Source organism: Myotis nattereri (genome assembly GCF_964212035.1).
Source record: "Myotis nattereri genome assembly, chromosome: 6".
Classification (NCBI taxonomy): domain Eukaryota; kingdom Metazoa; phylum Chordata; class Mammalia; order Chiroptera; family Vespertilionidae; genus Myotis; species Myotis nattereri.
The window spans coordinates 25,740,748-25,766,400 of NC_138081.1; positions in this window are offsets into that span (position 1 = coordinate 25,740,748).

The following is a 25,653-nucleotide window of genomic DNA, read 5'->3' on the forward strand; positions in this document are numbered from 1 at the left end:
TACTAGAGGCCTGGTGCATGACATTCGTGCACTGCGGGGTAGGGAGTCCCTCAGCCCGGCCTGCACCCTCTCGCAGTCTGGGACTCCTTGGTGGATGCCTAAGCTGGCAGGTGGACATCCCCCAAGGAGTCCTTAGCACTGCCCTGGAGGCGGAAGAGGCTCCCGCCATTGCCGCTGCGCTCGCCAGCCATGAGCCTGGCTTCTGGTTGAGTAGTGCTCCCCCTTTGGGAGTGTAGTGACCACCAGGGGGCAGCTCCTGCATTGAGCGTCTGTCCTCTGGTGGTCAGTACACATCGTAGCGACCGGTCGTTCAGTCATTTGGTTGATTTGCATATAAGCCTTTTATTATATGCTATATAGGGCACTAAGTAAGTCTGTCCTCAGTATAGTTGAGAGAGCTAAATTACCCTAAATATCCTTCAAACATAAAGTTACCAAAGCATTTCCTCCTAGAAGTGGCAGTTTATAATGTAGCTGCAAGATCAAATAGTTACTAAACTTCCGTTACATTTTGGAAATACCACTCTCTGACCACATGCCAGAGGGCGGCAGAATTAGTATTTCATTGAATTCACTGTTTTCAAGGGTTTAATGGTGCCTGATGTCACAGAGGTGTAATCCTACTTCCGTTAGTGTTTTCATCCAGGCTAGGTTCCACTAGACCTTTTCCAGAAGGAGTCAATTGAACAACTGGTTAGTGAATTGAATTCCTATTCAAGCACCTAACAGCCCTGGAGGACTAACAAGTATTTACTATTTATTACGGAGTCATGTAAGTTTAGTTACATAATTAACAAGCAGTTCAGGACTCTGTCCATGGTGTCAGAAAGTCAGGGATAAACAGGTATACTTAATGCACTTTCACTTTGCTTTGCTCTCCTCCCCTATTTTTTAATTTATCCATGTTCTCAGTTGCCTTCCTTTCCTCTCTTTATTCACTGACCATTTTTGCTTTGTTATGGTTGTGGCTGTTCTTTAAGAGTAACACTAACTGCAGCCCTTGCATGCAGTCTTCCCTAAGCCTTCGCTCGGTGATATTACTAAATGAGAGCAAACCATCCTTACTCATGGGTACACTCCTTTCGCCGATACCCTTTAGGGTGCGCTTCGTAAATTCTAAGTGATCTAAGCTCAGCTGAACTTCCACCAACCAATTTTTGATGACTGATTCAGTTTCCTCAATAGTCTATCTACACTAACAAAAGAGAAACATGGTAATTGGCGTATGACCGCTACCCTTCCCATTGGCTAATCAGCGAGATATGCAAATTAACTGTCAGCCAAGATGGCGGCCGGCAGCCAGGCAGCTTGAAACTAACATGAGGCTTGCTTGCTTCAGTGATGGAGGAAACCAGCGTTCCCCGCCTGCCGCAGCAGGCCTCTGAGCCTGCAGTTTCAAACATTGTAACAAATGTAGATGCTACAGCTGGCTGGGATCTCAGACCTGGAGTTAATACAGAGTTTCGAGAATCGAAACAAACCAGATACCTGCTTTCAGGAGCGGAGGCCTAAGAGCTGGAGCCTCAGAGCTAAAGCTGGCCCAGAATAAAAAAGAAAAAAAGGAGCAGTTGGGAGCTTCAGTCCCAGTCTGGAAACAGCCCTCAGCCCCTCACCCAGACTGGCCAGGCACCCCAGTGGGGACCCCCACCCTGAAGGGTGTGTGACCAGCTGCAAACAGCCATCATCCCCTCATCCAGGCTGGCCAGGCACCCCAGTGGGGAACCCCACCCTGATCCAGGATACCCTTCAGGGCAAACCAGCCAGCCCCCACCCGTGCACCAGGCCTCTATTCTATATAGTAAAAGGGTAATATGCCTCCCAGCACTGGGATCAGCGGAGCTGAGAGGCCTCCCGGCACCGGGATCAGTGTGACAGGGGGCAGCGCCCAAACCCCCTGATTGCCCTGTGGCTCTGTGTGTGACAGGGGGAGGGGCCACAACCTCCCTATCGGCCCTGCTCTGTTCATGACAGGTGAAGGCGCCCCAACCCCCTGATCGGCCCTGCTCTGTGTGTGACAGGGGGGAGCTCCTCAACCCCCTGATCGGCCCTGCTCTGTGCGTGACAGGAGGTGGCGCCACAACCTCCCCATCGACTCTGCCTTGAGTGTGACAGGGGGCGGTGCCACAACCCCCAAATTGGCCCTACCCTGAGTGTGACTGAGGGTGGCATTGCAACCTCCCAATCTGCCCTGCTCTGTGCATGACAGGGGGCGGTGCCCCAACTCCCCAATCGGCCCTGCTCTGAGCCCGACCAGGGGCTGCACCTAGGGATTGGGCCTGCCCTCTGCCACCCGGGAGCAGGCCTAAGCCAGCAGGTCGTTATCTCCCAAGGGGTCCCAGACTGTGAGAGGGCACAGGCCGGGCTGAGGGACCCCCCTCCCCCCTGAGTGCACAATTTTTGTGCACCAGGCCTCTAGTAAAATATAAAAACAGATGACAGGGGCAACATTTTTGAACATACATAAGGTGTTCCCCCCAAATGTATACATACACTTTGAGTAATGATAAAGGCAGTGTTTATTAAAACACATTTCATTTTCAAAATTGAGCTATCAGCTGTTAAAGTGTATTTATATTTTTGGTACACCCTGTTTTATAGAGAGCAGCTAATTTCCTCATATATAAAATGCTTTTATAAATCACAATGAAATTCACAGTGATCCAGTTTAAAAAAAATTGGCAAGGAGTATGAATATACAGTTCCTAGGAAAAGAAATACTAAGTCTTTTAAATATTTTGGGAAATGGTCAATTCCACTTCTAATTAACATTATACCTAAGGAACATTAAGGCCAAAAGGAGCCATTTGTTTATTTAGAATTTGATATTGAAAAAGATATAGTATTATGCTAAGCAAAATAAGCCAGTCAGAGAAAGAAAAGTATCACATGCTCTCACTCATATGTGGAATCTAATGAACGAAATAAACTGATGAACAAAATAGATCCAGAGACACAGAGACATGGAACAGACTGTGGAACTCAAAGGGAAGGTTGGGGGTGGGGAGTGGGGGCGGGAAGAGATCAACCAAAGAACTTGTATGCATATGCATAACCCACGGCCACAGACAGTAGGGTGGTGAACGCCTGAGGTGGGAGGTGGGTGCGGGCTAGAAGGGGTCAAGGGGGGGACATATGTAATACTTTCAACAATAATGATTTTTTTTTAAAGATATAAAAGTTTGAGAACCATGTTAATAAAAGTGTGGGGAAGTAAACACTGCTTAGACTCTAAATTAGAACAAAGTTTGTAGAGGAAAACCGGCAAAATCGATCTAATTCAAAAATATCCTTGGATACAACAATTCCATTTTTTAAAAAAGTATTCCTATAGGCACAGATAAAAGATATTTCTTTTTGCATTATCTTCTACGGCAAAATACCATAAATCAAATATTCGTCAGCTGAGAAACTGATGAACAAGTTGTGGCAGGCAGCCATTTAAACCATGAAGGTGCCTGATAACGTGGTTATAAAACATACCAGTAAGTTAAAAGGCAACATGTATAATAGTTATGTAGATGGCTTCCATGCATTTTTTAAAGATATAGAGCCATGCCTACCTCTATACATATTGACTATCTCTAGAAAGATACGTGAAACAGTAACAGTGGTTCCATTTGGAAAAGGGCACTGGAGAAGAGTTGAAAGAGAAGCTTATTTTTCAAATATATACAGAGATAAAGAAATAATATGTAATGTATAGTAATACAATTACATGTTATATAAATTATTAATGTAGTGCATATTACATATGTATGCATTAGTGAATACACTAGTTAAACTCTGTCTATAAAGCAAAATGTTCTATTTTCAAACAATGGACTTACTTGAGTATTTTGATTTTGCTATCTATTGACATAGAACAAATTGTCACAAACCTTGGGGCCTTAAAATAACAAAACATTTATTTTAACAATTTGTGTGGGGCAGGAATCTGGATGAGACTTAGCTAAATGTCTCTGGTTCAAGGTCTGTTGGGAGGTACAGTCAAATTGTTAGCTGGTAATCTCAAAACTTTATTAGGGCTAAAATAATCCACTTCTTTTTTTAAATATATTTTTTAATTGATTTCAGAGAGGAAGGGAGAGAGAGATAGAAACATCAATGATGAGAGAGAATCATCCATTGGCTGCCTCCTGCATGCCCCCCACTGGGGATCGAGCCCACAACCCAGGTATGTGACCTTGACTGTGATTCAAACTGTGACCTCCCCATTCATCGGTTCATGCTCAACCACTGAGCTACGCCAGCTAGGCAAGGGTCCACTTCTATACTCACTCCCATAGCTGCTGGCACCCCTGGGTCCTGTGCCACACGGCCTCTCATCCACAGGCATGGCACTATCTCATTCCATGGCATCTGCCCTTTCTTAGAGCAAGTAATCAGAGGTGGAGAGACAGCAAGAGTGACCAAGAAAATGCCATGGTCTTGTTCGAAACCAAACTTAGAAGTGACACCCTATCATTTCTATCATCTACAATTATTTAGAAGTGAGTTAACAGGTTCAAACCATACTCAAGGAGAGGGGATTATACAAAAATGTGACTATAATAAAATGAGAATCATTGGTGGCCCCTGCATATTTTTAAGGGTTTATGCTAAGAGGATAGACATGAATCCCAATCACACAGTAAATCAATAAATTCTTAATTTTGGCTTCATGGGCAATCGTTTTTCTGCTTTTAGTTTGGTTTTTGGAAGCAGACAAGTATCTTCTTAAGTAAAATTTGAAGAGCATGGTGGATAATCAACTTAGGTAGTGTGATTTATGCCGAGTAAGGATATGAGTGTAAAGTAGAATACACTCCCCTGTTGTGTCATTTTTAAGTTTCCTTTAAAAAGATAAGGATTTGAGAGAAAGATCAATGTGAGGAACATAGACTGGTTGCCTCCTGTACATGACCCAACCAGGGATTAAACACAATCTTGGTATGTGCTCAAACCGAGAATCAAAAGCCCTACCTTTTGGTGTACAGAGGATGCTCCAACCAACTGAGCCATACCAGCCAGGGTATTTATAAGTTTTCCTTCACCAGAGCAGCCACCACATAATTTTTAAGGACACACATTTTCTTAATTAGACTGACCCTTTATGTTTTAGACAGGGAAATGTAAGTCAGATTATAGTTGACTGGGGAATATAAGATTTAGGAGGAAATTCCAATGCTGAAACAACTGGTGCCCCCTCTCTTGATCATTTCGCTAGCACAGCATCGGCCTCCATCCCCCAGGTGGCTATGCTGCAGCTGTAGAAGTTGCTTCCTCATCCAAGGACAGCTCCAAACCTTCCCTTTTATTCTTGTTTGGAAATCCTCTTGGGCTTTTAACTGGAATTAAAACATTACTGAAAAGTCATCTGTCTCAAATCTAGCCTGTGGTGCAAAAAAAACACATCTCCATGTTCATTGAACTAGTTACATGAATCAATTATTTAATTCATTGTTAAAAATTCTAGTTGGAGGGGGATAAAGGCGGGGGGAGCAGGGAATGTTGGGAGATATCTGTAACACTAACAATAATAAAAAATATATTTTAAAAAATCCTCATTGTAGCCTATTCTAAAATTTATCAAGGTAAATAGATGGAATGATGCATCGATGTGCTTATTTTATTGGGCTCTAAGATGTATTTTATTAGAAAGACAAAATAATATAATAGACTTATTTTGAAGTTGGACAGACTGGTACCTTTTTAGTGACACACTTGAAACCTACAGGAAGGGCCGCCTGTGGCTTCATAATTACCAGACAAGACGCTACTGCTCCCTTGATTAGAACCCAAGCTTCTGAGAATGGAGGAAGAAACAGACAGAGGCAGAGGGGAGGAATCCCTGTGCTCATAACTTTTATGCTCACAAGCTTTCCCCCGGCAGGAATGCACTTTTATAAACTCTCCTTTTTGGTTCTGAATCACATTGAGGCTCCGCAGTCCCAGCGGGATGCTAAAAAGTAATGGAACCAACATGACCTAGCTATGCAACTAATTTTTACAAATAGGGCCTAAAAACAGCATTCACTGAAACTGTACAATATGCCAGAAATAGGATCCCATTTCAAGAATTAACCCACAGGGTACTCGGGAAGACGATAACCCTCTTCATGGAAAACCACACTGTTACCCACTTAAAGTATCAGAAATCAACTGTTCTACTTTGTGAAGTTTCTGGGTTAGTCAGGGTAGGTACTTTTCCTAAGACCTTAAGCAAAAGCAGTTACATTTTCTTTTTTCACTTCTTGCCACGTGAAAGAAAAAAACAAAAAACTATATGTTATTACATCTAGTATTACATGTTAAAGCCTTGTAAAGATTAGAGTTTTTATTTTTTTATTATGGAGACCAGGCCACAAATGATCATAGATTCATAGCAGGACTCATTCATTTCACTTTAATATTTTCTAACTAATGGAGCATGAAGGACTCACACAGATACTCTTTCCAAAGCAATAAAACTCAAATTATTTTCTCTGAGCTATCATCTTAAATGTTTGATTTATACTAAGAGGAAACAAATCCTACTGCATGGGTAGCAGCCAGTTTAGAACGCTGCACCAGTTAAATATTTCAAAACTTTTGGAAACATCGTTTGCCAGAACTGCACGGAACACCCGTTAAGCGGAGGCGGAGAAGAGTACCGAAAGACGTTGCAATTGGGTCTCTTTTATAACATGACACACAGAAGCCAAGAAACATTCACAATTTTTTTTTTCAAAAGTTTGGACTTTTGCACATCATGTGCTCACACAGACTGGGTTATAAAAATCCTGAGCTGAGTTTCCATTGACCTTTGCCCCACCTTCTTAACTTTGAAGAGCCCTGCGCCTTGTGTTTGAAGATAAGCCTAAGTGGGTTTCCAGTAGAGATATTCCAGATTCGTTAGCTGCTAAGACCACTACATACAAGAAGGTGAACATATTTAACATTTAGAAGTTGTCTGATTCACTAATCACTACCAAGAATGCATCATGAGTCAGAAAATATTCACTAGTTGTAAACAGTCAGTATTCATTTTACTCAACATTGAAGATACCTTTGAGTTCCTTAGAATGAATACATTTTACTAACATATTAAAGAAAAAAGACATTAATAAAACTAAACATAACTAAAAGGTATTGAGCGTTTACTCCGTATTAGTCTCTACATTTACCTTGCTCAACCCTCTCAGTAATTCTATGCGCTTGGAACTGCTATTCTTACCCATTTAATAGATATAAAGCACAGAGAATCTGAGTAAGCTGCCCAAGGTTACCCAGCTATTCACAAATACAATGCAGGCTTTTTCACTTCAGAGTCTGTGTTCATAACTACCACATGTTCAGACAAACACTCCACAGGGTGAAAATCCAGCTTGTGTTTTGTTGTGGTTATTTTTTTGTTTATAATTCTAAAAAGGAAACCTATGTCATTATGAATTCTATGTGCAAAACAGACATCGGCACTTATATTCAATGTCTTCCTCACATACCAATCTTCAATGCCATAATAAAAGCACTTAAAATACCAGTTAATTTCATAAAGCCTTCTAGGTCTATAAAACAAATATTATTTTTACTAGCACAATGGATTACACGTTGTTGATAAATAAAGGAGCAAAGTTTCTTTCGTAATATACAATGTTTGCTAAATGCAACAGACATCTGTCACATTTCCTGGTAGCCCAGAACCTTTTGATCCCTTAGCTATGCTTAGGGGATTTTCCTCATGAGGCAGAACCCATAAAACTCACTTCTATACCTCTCAGCGTTAACACTGAGGGCATCTGACTTAATTTGCACATAGAGGCACCCTACAAAGTTCACAAATTAGATTCACCTATGAGAGACTTGGGTTTAGGAGTGAGTGACTTGAGCGAGAAGGTGTGAACACTGGTGTGAGCCCTGGGTTTGCAGACTGACTCCCCACTGACAGCAGCAGAAGCACTGGAGAATCTGAGCTTCCGCGCAGTGCCAACTCCTGTGGCTAGGCGGCTGTCCCCAGTTCAGACAGGTTCTGCTGGGACCAGATGATCAGCAATGCTCCTGAAGCATGGCTGCTAGCCTGAATCTTCAGTACTACCATCAATCCTGTAAGTTATGCAATAACTTCTAGAAAAACAAAACAATTTTTATACTTTATCAGCCAGAGTCAGCTTCCATTGCTTATGTTTAAAAACTCTAAGTTGGGGGATCTTGTTCTGGATAAGATGGGAATGAACACATACCACCTTGTTTCTCTCACTGAACACAGGTAAAAAAGCTGGATGGGTTGAAATGGACACACTTTGAGGACCGTGAAAAGTAGACAGCAACCGGTGGGTAGAGGAAATGCAAAAGAATTCAAAGGATCAATGAAGCTGTAGTGAGTTTTCTATTGCAGCTCTTCTCTTTTGAACAAAGTAGACCCTCCTGGACTCCTAACCTACGGGACTAAGGGGTAATACGTGAAAGTTGATTTAAGTCACTACATTTGGTAATGTGTTATGCAGCAATAGAAAGCTATGGACAAGACAACACAAGCAGATAACAAGAGAGTTTGACATAAAGCAACAACTGACAGAACTGAAAGGAGTATTAGAGATTTTAATCTCTAGTTGAAGACATCAACATTCCTCTCTTAGTAAGAGAGAGAGAACTAGTGGACAGAAAACCAGCAAAGATATCGAAAAACTTAACTTTGAGATTTTTCATTTATTCATATTTAAATGGTAAAGGCTTTCAACTCAATCCTTTGAGGAAGGAATATACAGTAAGGTACCAAGATAAACAATGGTCGAGGAGCATGAGTTAAAATTTCTTGCTATTCAAGTGGCTGAGACTGAAATATTTTTATTGTTACTGCAGAAATAGATAACCTTTTTCTAGTGTATCAACTATTTTGTATAGTCTATCAACAGGGTATTGCTTATATAAGTACAAAACATTTCTGTAATAAAATTCTTATGTTGAGTGTCTGCCCCCTAGTGGTCAGTGTGCATCATAGTGACTGGTCATTCTATTCCACTGGTCATTCTGCTCTTTGGTTGATTTGCATATTAGGCTTTTATTATATAAGATTGTATAGATTTGGATAGACTATAGATCCTAACCTTTATAGGATCCTACTTGAATTTTCCATTTTGTTATTAATAATCAGTACTTCTACATGATAAAAGTAAAATGATTGATTTAGCTATAAAAACTATTTTTATTATAAGTGCATATTGCACATTAGCATGGAAAACATTTAGTCACACAAATATTGGGATTTTTTAAGTTCTGCAGGACTAGGGTTTCCATTTTTCCCAGGTGGCAACTATTACTGACTGAACTCAGTTTAGCCGCTGAATGACCCAAACATGGCTTTCTCAAGAGATCTAGAAAAAGGTGGCATAACAGGGTGGCCTTCGAGGTCCTGAGCTGATAGAAATAACAATATGCAGCCTTCCTAGGGAATCATTGTTCAAATATAAAGTGTTTCTCATGCCAGCAACATTTAAAAGCCAATTGGAAAGCCCAGAGTTTTCCAACTCTGTTGGATAAGGATCTGCCCCCTTGACAACTCCTGTTCAAATATCAAATGAGGCAGGAATCCCTCTCTTCGTGGGGAGTCCAGCTACCTGCAGCCTAAATGTATTGTCTAGAACAGGGGTGGGCAAACTTTTTGGCTCGAGGGCCACAATGGGTTCTTAAACTGGACCGGAGGGCCGGAACAAAAGCATAGGTGGAGTGTTTGTGTGAACTAATATAAATTCAAAGTAAACATCATTACATAAAAGGGTACAGTCTGGTTTTTTTGTTTTTTTTAGTTTTATTCATTTCAAAAGGGCCAAGAGGAAATGAAGAAGAACCAAGAACAAATGGAAAATGCAATAAAGAAATCAATAGAAAGCATCAACAGTAGACTAGAAGAAGCAGAGAACCATATCAGTGAGCTAGAAGACAAGGTAGGAGAAAATACCCAAGCAGAGCAGCATCTAGAAAAAAAAACCTTAAAAAACAGGAGGAGAACCTAAAAGAACTTTGGGACAACATAAATGAAATAACATTCTCATAATAGGGGTGCCAGAAGGAGAGAAAACTGAGCAAGGAATAGAAAACCTGTTTGAAAGAAATAATGACAGAAAACTTCCCTGATATAGGGAAGAAAAAATTCACACAAGTCCAAGAAGCTCACAGAATCCCAAACAAAATGAACCCCAAAAGACCGACGCCAAGACACATCATAATTAAATTGGCAAACACCAATGATAAAGTAAGAATCTTAAAAGTGGCCAGAGAGAGACAGAATGTTACCTACAAAGGATCCCCCATCAGACTAGCGACTGATTTCTCAACAGAAACACTTCAGGCCAGAAGGGAATGGGATGGAATATACAAGGTCATGCAAAGGAAGGGTCTCAATCCAAGAATACTGTACCCAGCAAGGCTATCAATCAAAATTGAGGGTGAAATCAGAAGCTTCACAGACAAAAAAGGACTGAGGGAGTTTATCACTACCAAGCCAGCAATGCAAGAAATGCTAAAGGGTCTGCTGTAAAAAGAAGAAATAGAAATCAAAGAAGGAACACAGGTGTAAAGAATAAAAATGGCGACAAGTACCTACCAATAATAACTTTAAATGTAAATGGTTAAATGCACCAATCAAAAGACATAGGGTAGCTGAGTGGATAAGAAAACATGATCCATATATCTGCTGTCTACAGGAAACACACCTCAGAAAAAAGGACTCACACAGACTGACGGTGAAGGGATGGAAAAAGGTTTTTCAGGCGAATGGAAACAAACAAACAAACAAAAAGGTGGGGTAGCAATACTTACATCTGACAAATTAGATCTGAAAGTGAAGTACATAACAAGAGATAAAGAAGGCTACTTCATAATACTAAAGGGAGCAATCCAACATGAAGAAATAACTCTGGTAAACATATACGCACCCAATACAGGAGCACCCAAATAAATTAAAAAACTTCTGGAGGATATCAAGGGAGAGACTGAAAGCAATACAGTCATAGTAGGAGACTTTAATACCCCACTAACACCACTGGAAAAATCCTCTAAACAAAAAATCAGCAAAGAAACATCAATCCTAAATGACTCACTAGATCAGATGGAATTAATTGACATCTTCAGAACATTTCACCCCAAAGCCACAGAATATACATTCTTCTCAATGCACATGGGTTATTTTCAATGATAAACCATATATTGGGATACAGGCAAAGTCTCTTCAAATTCAAGAAGGTAGAAATCATATCAAGCATCTTCTCAGATTACAATGGCATAAAACTAGAAATCAACTACAATAAAAACAATAAAAAAAAATCAAACACCTGGAGGCTAAATAGCATGCTATTAAACAATGACTGGGTTACCAGAGAGATCAAATAAGAAATAAAAAGCATCATGGCAACAAATGACAATGAAAACACAACAATCCAAAATCTATGGGACACAGTGAAAGCAGTCTAGAGAGGGAAGTTCATAGCTCTACAGGCCTACCTCACAAAACAAGAAACAATAGTAATAAATTATCTAACCCTACAACTCAAAGAGTTAGAGAGCAACAAGAAAAGCCCAATGTAAGCAGCAGGAAGGAAATAATAAAGATCAGAGCAGAGATAAATGAAATAGAAACAAAAAAAATACAAAAGATCAACAAAACCAAGAGCTGGTTCTTTGAAAGGATAAGCAAAATTGATGAGCCTCTAGCCAGGCTCACCAAGAAGCAAAGAGAGAGGACTCAAATAAAAAAAAAAAAACAGAAATGAAAGAGGTGAAGTAACAACCAATACCACAGAAATACAAACAATTATGAAAAAATACTATGAACAACTCTATTCCAACAAAATGGATAACCTAGATGAAATGGACATATTCTTAGAAAAATACAAGCTCCCAAAACTCAACCAAGAAGAATCAAAAAACCTGAATAGGCTGATAACTACCAAAGAAATTGAAACAGCGATCAAAAATCTTCCAGCAAACAAAAGCCCTGGTCCAAACAGCTTTACAGGGGAGTTCTACCAAGCATTCAAAGAAGGACTAAAACCTATCCTCTTCAGACTATTCCAAAAAAGTCAAGAGGAAGGCACACTTCCAAGCTCTTTCTATGAAGCCACCATTACCCTAATCCCAAAACCAGATAAAGACAGCACAAAAAAAGAGAACTACAGGCAAATATCCTTGATGAACATAGATGCTAAAATCCTCAACAAAATTCTAGCAAATCAGATTCAGCAATACATTAGAAAGCTCATACACCATGACCAAGTGGGATTTATTTTGGGGATGCAAGGATGGTACAATATCTGCAAATCAATAAATGTGATACATCACATAAAAAAACTGAGAGACAAAAAATCACATAATCATATGAATTGATGCAGAAAAAGCATTTGACAAAATCCAACACCCTTTCTTGATAAAAAAAAAAAAACTCTCAGCAAAGTGGGAATAGAGGGATCATACTTCAACATAATAAAAGCCCTATATGACAAACCTACAGCCAATATCATACTCAATGGGCAAAAACTAAACCTATTTTCCCTAAGAACAGGAACAAGACAAGGAGGCCTACTTTCATCACTCACTCCTGTTCAATATAATACTAGAAGTGCTAGCCAAAGCAATCAGACAGGAAGAAGAAATAAAAGGCATCCAAGTTGGAAAAGAAGTAAAACTGTCCTTATTCGCAGATGACATGATACTATACATAGAAAACCTAAAGACTCCATCAAAAAACTACCAGACCTAATAAATGAATTTGACAATGTAGCAGATTACAAAACTAACACTCAGAAATCTATGGCCTTTTTATACACCAATAATGAACTCACAGAAAGGGAAATGAAAAACCAATCTCATTTACCATTGCACCAAAAAAATTAAGATACCTAGGAATAAAATTAACTAAGGATATAAAAGACCTGTACTCGGAAAACTATAGGACATTGAAAACAGAGACAGAGGAAGACATAAACAAATGAAAGAACATACCATGTTCATGGATTGGTAGAATTAACATCATTAAAATGTCCATACTACCTAAAGCAATCTATAGATTCCATGAAATACCTATTAAAATACCAATGGCATATTTCAAAGATCTAGAACAAACTCTCCAAAAATTCATCTGGAATAAAAAAAGACTCCAAATAGCCACAGCTATCCTGAGAAAGAAGAACAAAGTTGGAGGGATCACAATACCAGACATCAAGCTATATTACCAAGCCATGGTTCTCTAAACTGCCTGGTACTGGCACAAGAACAGACATATAGACCAATGGAACAGAATAGAGAACCCAGAAATTGACCGAAGCCATTATACTCAATTAATATTTGACAAAGAAGGCAAGAGCATACAATGGAGTCAAAACAGTCTCTTTAATAAATGGTGCTGGGAAATCTGGTCAGATACATGCAAAAAAATGAAACTAGATCACCAACTTATACCATACACAAAAACAAACTTGAAATGGCTAAAGGACTTGAATGTAAGATGGGAAACCATAAAAATGCTATAAGACTCCATAGGCAGCAAAATTGCAGACATATGTCTTAGCAATCTCTTTACAGACACAGCTCCTAGGGCATTGGAAACTAAGGAGAAAATAAACAAATGGGACTACATCAAAATAAAAAGCTTCTGCACAGCAATGGAAACCATCAACAAGACAACAAGAAAGCCCACTGCATGGGAGAACATATTTGCCAATGTTATCTCCAATAAGGGTTTAATCTCCAACATTTACAGGGAACTCTGACAACTTAACAAAAGGAAGATAAACAATCCAATCAAAAAATGGGCAAAGGACCTAAATAGACACTTTTCGAAAGAGTACATTCAGAAAACCAAGAGACATATGAAAACATGTTCAAAGTCACTAATAATCAGAGCGATACAAATCAAAACAACAATGAGGTACCACCTCACCCTCACACCTGTAAGAATGGCTATCATCAACAAATCAACAAACGACAAGTGCTGGAGAGGATGCGGAGAAAAAGGAATCCTTCTTCACTGCTGGTGGGAATGCAGACTGGTGCAGCCACTGTGGAAAACAGTATGGCGTTTCCTCAAAAAATTAAAAATGGATCTTCCATTTGACCCAGTAATCCCACTTCTAGGAATATATCCCAAGAAAACAGAAACACCAGTCAGAAAGCATATATGCATCCCTATGTTCATAGCAGCACAATTTACCATAGCTAAGTTTGAAACAGCCTAAATGTCCATCAGCAGGTGAATGGATTAGAAAACCATGGTACATCTACACAATGGAATATTACGCTGCTATAAAAATAAGGAATTCTTACCATTTGCAGCAGCATGGATGGAACTGGAGAGCATTATGCTAAGTGAAATAAGCCAGCCAGTGAAAAAAAATACCATGTGATATCACTCATTTATGGATAATAAAGAACATTATAACCCGATGAACAAAAAGATAGATACAGAGGCAGAGAAGGATCAAACAGACTGTCAAATTACAGCAGGAAGGTTGGGGAGGGTTGCGGCGGGGGGAGGTAAGATATCAACGGAAGGACTTGTATGCATGCATATAAGCATAACCAATGGACGCAAGACACTGGGGGATTGGAATGAGGGCATGTGCTTGGGGGTAGGGGAGGCCGGGGGAAGGTCAATGGGGAAAAAAGGAGACATGTGTACTACTATTTGTAATACTTTAAACAATAAAATAAAAATTTAATAAAATATTTAACTTAATTTAGGTCATAGAAAATAATTTAAACAAAATTACTAAATCTTGAAAAACAACTAAAGGGTCATAAAATATCTGTAAATTGACCTTCACTCTGTTATCATAATTATGTGAACTGTTATGGACATGAGCTAGAGCTAGGCAACCAGAACATTTTTTATAAAGTGTGGTCTTTCTGAGACTATCTTCCTGATTTGGGGCTCCACACATATGGGGCAATGGTAATGTGACTACAAGATTGCATCCAACCATTTAAACTAGGATAATAGGACCTATGAGAAAAAATTCAGAGCTTGGGATTTTTTTAATGAACTGAAAAGGAGAATGTTAAGGAGGGACTTATTATTGTAAGGGGTGATGTCTAACAGCTGTTCTCTTCCTGCAGTGAACCAAGAGGAGGATGAGACCGGCTCTAATTGTAGCAAGAGAGGTTTAGATTTGATATGTGCTGAGTTGACATAATGACCCCATATTTTTTTTGTAAGTGGATCAAAAAGAAGAAATCCATGAATTAATGTTTGAAAATATTATTAAAACAATTTCAGAAAAGATGAAAATCCAGTAACATCAATACATTCTGCAAGAAGGAAACGAAAACATTTACTTGTGCCTAAAAAATATTTTTGTTGAATCTTCTGATAGTATGCTAAATAAATATTTTTGATCCAAGTATTTAAATAAAAAGTTTCACGTAAACATAAGCATAGGATAGAATTTAATCACTGGAACTAACACAGGATGTAGTAAAAAATATTTACAGGGAGTTTCAAGAATGAATTTTATGTTTGTACACAGGCAAAAACATGCTAGGGCAACATGCACATTTTTTATCTGGTCTATTCTTACCCTTCCTGAGTATGCTAACACTGCCCGTAACAATAAAAAGGTTTTCATTCTTGGAATAAATTATGAATAGGAATATCAAAGACAATTTAAAAGACTGTAATGACTAGATAGCTTATTGTGATTCTTGGAATTCTACGCTCCAAAGTCATTTGAAGGAGCACCAGTATGAAATAACAAGTAGTAAATGACTTTAGGCAGGAAATAGACATAGTGATGGTCATTGGCTCTCTCTTCTGTCACACATTACTCTTTTGGAAATCTTAAGACTTCTTAAACAAATATAAATAACCTAGTTGTGTTGTTCTGTGTGCCTGTGCATGTGCTCATTTCTATTACATCAGGATATAAAATAAAATAGGAATGTTTATTTTATTGCTCATTTTAGAATTGTTAGTAATGCAATCATTCTAATTTCCATATCAAAGTCTCCAGCTCCTATAATGCAATCCTTGAAATCAAGAACTGGATGCTTACACCACCTAGAGCCAATTTTCCCTAAAGGTTGGTCTTATGTGTTTGATTACTTCTACATATTTAAGGCATATGCTTTTTGAGAAGGCTCACTACATATTTTTAGAATTTCATCACTCAAGGCCACAGCTGGTTAATACCAAACACCACTCATTTCCAAACTTTTAATGGCCATCAGAGTATAATTCTGCACATCAGAGAAACAGATATTCTTATGCTCAATGTACAACATAAAAACAGGCAACGATAAGGAAAAAACAAGGTGCTCCATCTCAGCTACTGCCGCGTCCTGGTGAGAGTGAGAGGCATAGCAAATGTCCCTTCAATTTTCTTTTTTCTCTATCCTTTTACCAGAAACCGCATAGCAAAACAGTGTGAATATTCAAACATAGGCCTTCCAAAATTTCAACACTACTAAAAATCTGTGAAGACTAAGTTCATTAAATAGCCTTGCACTGAGGAAGTGTTGATAGCAACAGTGTAGCCTAAATTTCTCCCTTTTCCTCACCCCTTCTCCATGGCCCATTTCCAAACATTTCCCTCACTCTTATACATGTGCCTAAACCTAATAACGTCAGTACAGGGACAGCATGGGACCTAATGTTGAGACTAATCTGTACAGGACTTGAAATATACCAAGTCATAATAATCCCCATACACTATCTTTCAAAACCGCCAGAAGCAAAACTCCAGTTTGTGGTAAAAACCCTCCAGTTTGCAACAGGTTTTAGTTTTCTATTGTTTTCATAGAAGAACCCAAACCAAAGCTCATTTTTAAGAATAAAACAGCTTCTTAACAAAGGAAATATAGAAACAATTCAAACTGCCTATCTTGATCGAAGCTAAGTCCCTAAGAGATGGTTCCCATATGCAGGGGGAAACACTCTGTCTGCTTTTGCATTTGCTTGGCACTGGGGGCCTATTTATTACTTCATATACTTGGATGCAATGGCAGTTAGCACATAGTTATAATGGCAGAGAGAGGTGGTATTGTGGTAGATACAATCTGAGCGCTAGCAAATGTCATATAATTGTTATTTTCTAGGCTTACATGAAGCACAGATAACAGAGAAGTTAAAGGATATGACTCTACAAAATATATTGTATATAATACAACATACTACTATCTTAGGCTGTAAAAAATAAGAACAAATTCACTCCATTAAAATTCAAACTTCTAACATCCAAGATTGTTGGCTGTTGTTGTTGGTGTTTTTTTTTTTTTTTTTAATAATACAAAAAACTGCTTTATACATAGGGTCTACTATTTTAGAGCCAAAAGAATTTTTTGAAATCTCTCCAATTGGGGATTCTGCTACAATAATTCTTCAATTAAAATATATCTTAAATGTCTTCTAGAATTCCCACTTTAAACTGTACCTGTTATCAAGTGATTACATAGAGAAATATTTATTTTGCCAAATAACCTGATCACACCTGCAGCCCAATCCTACTGTTCCTTGAGCGTAAGTGTGATGTAAAACCCAACCTTCAAATGACAATATCACAGTGGCTAATGATCTATTTTCAAAGGCCATTTCCATTCATCTCATGTCATTTTCACATTTCTGCAATGAGGTAACTGTAGAAGGCTTCTTGGCTGACTCAGTGCTTCCCTCCGTCATGTGTCTGACAGTGACAGTGACACTGATGTTAATGATGACTCACTCCCAGGCACTCAGTGATTGTGCAGACTAGATTCATGGATGACTCCAGTTCCAGACTCTTTCCATAATATCATGCTGAAAACACCTATGGGGTATGTTAATAGCCAGAAAGCTACCACACATAAATTATTACCCACTCTGGGTCAGGGTATCAGCTCATATAGCTGGTATTTTGAGAAACCAGAGCTATGGCTAAGGTAACATTCAGTAGGGATTTCAATACTTGGCACCATCTGATATATTTACTCTGGAAAGATCATTTGCCTTTCTCCTCTAAACCCTTATAATTACATCTCACCTGAATTATTAAAAACAGAGACATAGCAAAAGACTTTTGAAATTACCGGGAATGGGGAAAGTTCAATAGCACAAACTTCAGAATTTCAATGCATATTATTATTTACACAAAAAATAGCAATTAGAATATAAGAAAATATGAGGGTTAAATTGAAAAATACATTACTAATACATATGACGTGTAATTTTAAGGAGACTGGCCTATGTGTGATGACTGGCAGTGACGTAAACAAAATGGCACCTAGCTTGGCAGGGAGAGTGTATGAAATCTGACCCATCTAATGATGCCGAGCATAAAAGAAGAGAAGCTGCAAAGAGAAGGTGTTTCTATCTGAGGCTATCTTATTCAGCCATTTAATTTAAAAAAAACCAACTAGTTTTATACCATTTAGGAAAGTAGTAATCTCATTGACTTACTACTTTGTTACTAACATTAGGCATAGTCTTAGAAAAGGTATAAGATCTGAGAGAATTATCTTTATTAACCTGTTAGAAACAAGTAGGAGGAGGAAGGAGGAAATGAAGAAACCAGATAGATTCCCTCCCCCACAAGCATTATTAAATATTTATTTGTCTTTTCTACCAATAAGTGGAGTGTCATTTATCCTATTAATACCAATATGCTCAATGCATGTCTGTGACTCTTACTTCTTGGACACAGGTGCCCATGTGTTCTCTAGCTGTGAGGAGAACACAGTCACGTGGGCATCATGCTAACACGCAGGTTATGATTTAGGAGGTCTGGGCTGTCAGGAGATGCCCACACTGCTGATCCATAGATGACACTGTGAGTAGCAATCTATATTAGCATAATGGAAGGTCTTAATAGTGCCTTCCTTTACCAAAATAAATTATAATAAAGAAGTTAAATTGTTTTCTTAAACTTCTAGGGAGGACTCACATCCTCAAAGAATTAGATCCCACTCTGTGCAAGTGTTATCAGTGACTGATGCCAAAGGAAACTGTGCTGTACTGAGCTGCAGTCCTGCAATATCTTCATGGTAGAAATTAAACAGAATGGAATGTTCAAACAAAATAATGGAATTGTGGAACCGAAAGCTGTGTACCTGCACACTACTAGAAGTACCATTTTTTCAAATGAGTTTTAGCAGCAGTTGTCTTGTTTTCCAAGTGGAACCCCTTATCCCTCTCTGTAGTCAACATCCAAATATGGGAAAAGATAAGTGGAAAAAGATCACCCCTTTCTCACACACTGTCCATGTACAATGATACCAGGAACCCTGTAAGTACCTCTGGGAAAACCCTCTGGTATGAAAACAACTTTTCCAGGAATAAACGTCCTGTTGCCTTAAACCAAACTTGAGAGTATGGCCTCACACATAAAACAAACCACAAAATGAGTCCATGCTCGTCAATACCGGTTTTCGGCTCATTAGCCCTGTCCCTTCCAGTTCACTGACCACATTAATAACGGTGATTTTGTTTAAATGTCACATTGCTGATGTCACTCTCCTGCCCAATAAAACCTTCAGTGCTTTCTACTGTTTTAGGAAACAGCGTATGTTTATTAACACAACATGCAGGAATTGGAATTAAGCATGTATTCTAATTTGTTCTGGACATAATAATAAATGTCTTGACTACTCTTATTTTCTTCAACTCCAAAATAAGGACAAACAATTAGGTTGAATGAAATTTAGAAGAAACTAGTTGAATAAAATAAAGTTTTGGTCAAAATAATTATTTGGTAAAAAATGACCCTTAAGAGTCACTTTTTTTTTTTCTCACAAACTAGTTTCTTTGAAGCATCACTTCAAGAAGTCTTTGAAGACAAGTTTTATAGTCTCTTTTGACTTTTTATTCAGAATGTTACTGTTAGTTTCGAAGGATTTATTTTTTATTTCATTTAATTTTTATTAAAATATTTTTGCTTTCTCTATTCATATTAGTTGTGTTAGATTATTTTATAAGTAAACCATGACCTACACCTATTTCTATATACTTCCAAACTTTTCCACGCATCTATACATGAATTTACAAAATGGAGGGTTGCTTTGTCCCAGGCACAGTGCTAAAATTTATATAACCTCATAGTATCCTCACAACTTCAAGGGGTAGGTATTATCCCCATTTTTCATATGAAATCACTGAAGTTTAAAAAAGTTGTAAATGATCCCTGTGCTGTTATGTCGATTTATTTAGCCAATTTTCTATTCTTAGAAATTCATATTTTTTAAAAAATATGACTACAAACAGCTCAGAGTAAGAATCATTGTCCCCAAAATAGTTTAAATAAAAAATTAAAAACAAACAAACAAACAAACACTTCTTGGATCAATGCTGACATCTCTGCTTTCATAGCCTCTCATTGTCCCACACAATATTGCAGCGTTAATATTACACTCCGTCCGCTAGACATCTGGTCTTCTTACTTAGTTCCCACAACAACACTGTAAAGCAGATGCATTATCCTCATTTTACAGAGGAGAAAATAACGCGTTCAAGGTCACTCAGAATATAAGCCCAGGTTTGCCTTACTGCACAGCTCTTACCCAGCATGCCAATTTGCATCTCACCCTAGTGGAGTCTCCAAATAAGAGAAACACAGCAAGCATCAGCAAAGTGACACTGTGCCTCATTTATTCTTAACCTCTGATTCCTCGGATGCCCCTACCAAAATAATGTGTCCTCTACACACTAAGAAACCTTTCATCTAAAACCATTATTTGACCTTAGTTATCTTTGAGTATGTTTTTGTGTTTCTCCCATTCATAGGCTCAGTGATTATTCAAGTGGCCATGATGACCCAGGAAATAATAAAATTAACTGTTATTATTAGAATGTTTTGATCATAAGCATGCAGACCAATCCTTTTTCATGCCTTTAATAATTTTATTTTCTAAGTAAAGGCATTGCTATGAGGAAACTTCACTAATAAATGTATTTTCTTATTAAATTTTTGTTACTCACTAAGTACTAACTACTCTAAACCTTTTAAAAAACTTATAATCATTTTTGTCAAAAAATAATTTCCCACAGCCTTTGGTTGGTATTTTTTTTCTTTCTCTTTACTTACAAACAACCTGTAAAGTGCCTTCTGGAGGTCCTTCTAAAAAAAAAAAAGTAACAAAAGTGTTTATTTGTAAGTTGTTGTATTTATTAATTTTGTTTTTGTTAATTAAATTTATTGGGGTGACATTGGTTAATGAGTTTGTATAATTTTCAAGTGTACATTTCTATAACATATTATCAGTAATTGCATTGTGTAGTTAGTAAACTTCATACTGTTGTCTATGAGTTTGTTGTTAACAAGAGCTTTTAAGTTTTAAGTTTTTAAGAACCAACCTATTTATTGTTTTGGTTTTTTTGTGGGGAATTTTTTAAGCTCATGGCAAAATATATAATAGGAAAAGTTTATTTTTTAAAAATTATTTTGGTAAATTTCAAACACATCCATTTAAAGAGAAAGGATAATTTATCTTCACTTATCCATCACCTACCTTCACCTAGTGTATCGACAATTGTTTTTACATATGTATCCCAACCCACTTATTTTTTTAATTTTTAATCTATTTTTATTGATTTCAGAGAGGAAGGGTGAGGGAGAAATAGAAAAGAAACATCAATGATGCGAGAGAATCATTGATTGCTCCCTTGCCAGCCTCCACTAGGGATCAAGACTGCAAGCCAGGCATGTGCCCTGATCAGGAATGGAACCATGACTTCCTGGTTCATAGGTCAATGCTGAACCACTGAACCACCCCGGCTGGGCAATGCACTTATTTTTATCAGTTATCTATGACCTATTTATTTTTGCAATGATAAATATGTGAACTATTTATGCCTGGTTTTCCTCCTTCCCGGCCTTGTATTGGATCAAATTTTTCAGTTCCTTTCCACGTTTGGTATATTATGCATTACATTTCTATTTTTCAGTAATTGCTCCAAAAATGTACCTTTAAAAAAAGTTAATAAAGCCCAAAATTAAGCATTCTCTGTCCTGCTTCTGAACAGAATATCCTTAAAAATTTAACTCCTATATTCTAGTAGTTTAGTTTCATTGTATTACTCTTAGGAAATTATTTTAGTGTACACAGCCAATGTTTATTTTACATTTGCAACTTGTTGTTTCTTGCTTTTTTACTTCTGGCCACAATCCTCTTTCAAAGCACTGCTTTGGTCATTCTCTCAGTGATGATCTGGGAGTGGTAACTTCTCACATTTTTACTTTATCAGAGAATGCCTTTACTTCACACTCACTTTTGAATGATAGCTTAACTAGGGTTAGACTTCTAGGATGCCTGGTTGTCTTCTTTTTACATTTGAACAAATCACATAATAATGTGCTCCAGACTGTGAAAGTCTCACTAAAGAATTATTGGGGCTTGCCTTCAACAAAAAGTGCAAGGATGTCCATGGTACAGAAATAAATTTTATAGCGAATTCCTATAATTTTGAGTCTATGTAGTTGAATAATGTCAGACTGTACAGTTTCATATAGCACAGCCTGTAATTCCCCCCCCCCCAATTGGTTGCTTCTCTTTGGTGTGCATGCTTATTTTTAATGAGTTTATTGGGGTGACATCAGTTAACAAAACCATACAGGTTCCAAGTGTACAAATCAACAAAACTTCTTTCTAATACTACAGCATGCACCCATTGCACAAAGTAAAGTCTCTTTCTTTTTTCTTCTTTGATCAATCCCACCATCCTCCCAGCCCCCAAACCCCATGCCCTGACAGCTCTCAGTCTGTTTTCTATCTATGACTCCATTTTTTTACAGATGACACTTCAACTACCAAAGTTCCAAGTTTGCCTTCCCACTTTTCTCTAGCAGGTGACTGTAATTTCTCACCACAGAAAGGTCCACAGCAAGTATTCTGTACTGGTATGGCTACCAGAAGGCCCAAATCCAATGGCCTTATCTGACCAGAAACCATGCGGATCGCCTACATTCTGACAGGTTCTCCTAAGTACTCTGGCTTCAATTTCTCTACACTTTTGACAAGTAGAGATTTATCTTCTTTCCTTATGAATTTATCTTGGAATATTTTTTATAAGCTTTTTGAGATATAATTGACATTACATGTACACAATTTGATATGTATACATGTGCGTCGGTGCTTGTGTATAGTGGTATCTCATTGTGTGGTTATATTTTAGTTTTTTAAAATAGCTTAAAATATGATTGACATATAAGTAGCACATATTTAGAGTGTACATTTAATATGTCCTTACGTATGCATACACCCCTGAAATCACCACAATCAAATAATGAACATGTCCATCATCCACAATTTATCTTCTTCCCCCCTTTGTCTAACTTCCTCCAGTGCCTCCCAACAACCCCTAAGCAATCACTAACTAATCTTCTTTCAGTTATTTTAGGTTAGTTTGAATGTTGTAGAATCCTATAAAATAAAAGCATAATATGCAAATCTATTGAACAGTGGAACGACCGGTTGGTATGATGTGCACTGACTACCAGGGGGGCAGGTGCTTAACACAGGAGCTGCCTCTTGGTGGTCAGTGTGCTCCCACGGGGGGAACGCTGCTCAGCCAGAAGTCAAGCTCACAGCTGGCGAGTCCTGTGGCGGTGACGGGAGCCTCTCTGACCTCCGAGGCAGCACTAAGGAGCAGTGAGCTGGGCTCAAGGCTGGCAAGCATACCTGCAGTGGCAGGAGCCTCTCCCACCTCCACTGCAGGTGGGTGGTAAGGAGGAAGGGGTCCCAGACTGCAAGAACCCTGAACTGAGAGAGAGATGTCTGACTGCTGGCTTAGTTCTGATCTCCAGAGGAATCGGGCCTAAGCCAGCAGGCGGACATCCCCTGAGGGGGGTCCTGGACTGTTAGAGAGTGCAGGCCAGGCTGAGGGATCCTCCCCCTGATCCAGTGCATTAATCTCATGCACCGAGCCTCTAGTTTTATATAAATGTAATGATATGCTATGTGTTTTTTCTGTCTGAATTCTTCCACTCAGCATAGTTCTTCTGAGATTCATTCTTGTTATTTAAATAATTCAAGAGTTTATTCCTTTTTATTGTGCAGTAGTATGATCTACCATTTATCATATGATATACCACAATCTGCTTATCTAAATACCTGCTCATAAGTGTTGTTTCCAATTTATGCCTATTACCAATACAGCTGCTATGAACAAGACCTTCAATGCTTAGGAAAAATCCAGGACTGAAATGACTGTATTAGGGGTGTTTTCTTACCAGTATTATTAAGCTTATATATGGAAACACAAGTCCTATGTCAGATACTTTCTCAGTTTTCAAGTCTTTTTATTCTCCCAAGAGTATCTTTGGAAGAGTAAAAGTTTTAAATTTTAATAAAGTACAACTTATCAATTATTTTCTTTTGGGTATCATAAGGTTGGTATCATGTTTAGGAAATATTTGCCTAACCCAAGGTCACAAATATTTTGTCTTATAAATTTGTTACTTTAGATTTTTTATTTAAGTGCACAATGAATTTTTTGCATATGTGTACACAACTGTTCACTTGTTCATTTGAAGAACTGTACATAACTGTTCTCTACTGGATTCTCCTTGCATTGTCAAAAATCAGTTGTCTACATATGGATGGATCTATTTCTGGACTCTAATATGTTCCATTTATCCATTTGTCTATCTTGATGCCAATACCACTTAGTTACTCTAGCTTTATAAGCCTTGAAATCAGAAAATATGAATCATCAAACTGATCTTTTTCAATGTGTTTTTTGTTATTTCATACTTTTATATTTCTATATGAATTTTGGTATCACCTTAGCAATTCCTAACAAAAAAAACTTCAATAATTTTTATAGGGGTTGCATTGGATCTATATATTAAATTGGGAAGAATTGGCATTTTAACAATATTGAGTCTTCCAAGCCATGAACAAGGTATAGCATTCCATTTGTATTTTTAAATTTCTCTAAACAATGTTTTGTAGATTTCAGCTTAAAGATTTTATACATCTTTTGTCAGATGCATAAGTATTTCATATTTGTCTATTTCATATTTTAAAATAAATTCACATTTTATTTTTATGTCAATATCCCATTTTTCATCCTATATAATAAAAGAGTAATATGCAAATTAACCCTCACTCTGTCACAAAGATGGCTGCAGACATGGAGCTGGAGGTTGCCCCCGGCAATGGAGAAAGCCAAGCTTCCTGCCTGCCCTGCCGGCCCTGAGCTCTGCTCAAGGCTACAAAGTTTCAATTACAGAAGATAAATAAATCCCAGATACCTGCTTCCAGCTGCCATGGCCTCCGCTCAAGGAGGGGCTGGGAACCTCAGTTGCCAGGGGCAACCCAGGCTTCAAGCAAGACCAAGGCAACAAAGTTTCAATTATAGAAGACAACTAAACCCCAGATACCTACTTCCAGCCAGTGTGGCCTCCACTCAAGGAAGCATTGGGTTGCCAGGAAGCTTCTAGCTGGACCAAGGCTACAAAGTTTCAATTATAGAAGTTAAATAAATCCCAGATACCTGCTTCCAGCCTGAGGGCATGGCCAGCCTGAAAACGGCCATCAGCCCCTCACCCAGGCTAGCCAGGCACCCCAGCAGGACCCCCACCCTGAAGGGGGTGTGGCCAGCCTGAAAACAGCCATCAGCCCCTCATCCAGGCTGGCCAGGCACACCAGCAGGATCCCCCCACCCTGAAGGGCTGTGGCCAGCGTGCAAACAGCCCTCAGCCCCTCACCCAGGTGGGCCAGGCACCCCAGGGGGGACCC